The sequence below is a fragment of the Cimex lectularius genome, unplaced genomic scaffold (genome assembly GCF_000648675.2).
Source record: "Cimex lectularius strain Harlan isolate CLEC.00 unplaced genomic scaffold, Clec_2.1 scaffold466, whole genome shotgun sequence".
Taxonomy (NCBI): Eukaryota; Metazoa; Arthropoda; class Insecta; order Hemiptera; family Cimicidae; genus Cimex; species Cimex lectularius.
The window spans coordinates 119,205-120,844 of NW_019394161.1; positions in this window are offsets into that span (position 1 = coordinate 119,205).

Below are 1,640 nucleotides of genomic sequence, written 5' to 3' on the forward strand. Positions count from 1 at the left end.
TAGCAGACAAGTCTGTTACTCGGCATTGTGCCAGTCGGTCCTTTTGTACGCGGCCCCTGCGTGGGTGCGAGGACTACGGGCAGCTGAGTGGGCAATAGCCTTGAGTGCCCAGAGAACGGCGTTATTAGCCATAACGCAGGCTTACCGGACGACTTTAACAGATGCCCTCCAGGTCATAGCCGGAAGGCCACCGCTTGATTTGCAGGCGAGGGCTGTGTCGGCCGCCTGGGAACTGACAAACGGGCGTCAGCTTAGTATCCCTGTAACTAATGCACGAGATGCGAGCATATGGATGCCTGAGGAGTAGCAGCGTCGGTGGGATATGTCAACCAAGGGCAACCATACCAAATCTTCCCGAGCGTGGAAAACAGAGTCGCGGCAAAGCACGTCCATGTGGATCACTACATGGCGCAGCTTTTGACGGGGCATGGTGACTTTTCGGCCAAACTGTACAAATTCGGCCTGAAATCTAGCCCATTATGCGGGAATCAGGAGACAGTTGAACATGTTGCTCTATCGTGCGAAATGTATAGATTCCTCGTATCTGATGGTTGTTTAAAATATTTGAAACAATAGCGGGGTAGCTAACGTAAGCTCACTGCAAGGCATCATCGCTAGCCCAGATGATTTAAGGCCACCCTAAGATTCTGGAAGGCCGTAATGCGACAAAAAGGCTGGCCTGCCTATCGAGCAGTGCCGCCCAAGCACTTAAAAGCTAGTCACATTACTCTTCCCCCCAAGTCCCAGCCGGACGCCTCCGCGGGGACCATCCTGGGGGCGCCATTAAGTTCCGGTGGGGGAATTTGAGCTTCGACCACTAGGCAGAGGAAGCCAAACCGTTACCTGCAAAGCTCTTGTAAGGGCCAAGAAGCGGGACACGTGTAGAGAAGACCCAGTGGTCCTTTAATCATGCCTTTCTCTTTTGTCTGTCTGGCACGTCTGGTGTTCGTCCATTTCTAGTTTGATGGAGGTCCCATCTATTCGAGGTGTTCATCTTGGTTAATTTTATATTTAGTTTTCTGTTCCCAGTTGCTTTTCCTTGTTTGTTTTTCATTCTCAAGGCAGTGTTTAGATCAGGACTTATCCTCCTATACACGTCCCGATGTCCATTTGTGTTTCCCTATGACCACTAGCCATTCCCAGAACAGTTTGGAGCCAAAAACATACGCATTTAGTGCCTTCCTGGTTTCCTGAATGTCCAAAAGTATGTAAATATGTCCTCCTTTTTTGTTAATTAAGAAGGAGAATAGAGTTAGATTGCCTGGATCTCAGCTTGAAAATTGTTAGGGCTAGTCCAAGGGCTGCTTGGGTACAATTCGGCCATTTTATCTCAAACCCATTATCATATATTGATAAATCTTGTCCATACATTCATTGTGAAACATTTAAGATCATAATTAATGATGCATCAAATTCTTGATACAAAAATTAGTTAGTAGTGCGAAAAGTTAGTAATATTTTAAATCGAAACATTTATATCTCCTACTTTAAGTCCTTAAGGGGTTCGGCATACAAGTTGACTTAAACACAGCCAGGTTTGAGGCAATCGGTGTTTTGAAATATGGGAAAAATAGATTTTTGAGTAGTCACAGGGAGTCGCGAGCAGGTCGGTGTGGTCTGGCAATTATGAGAGGGGAGTC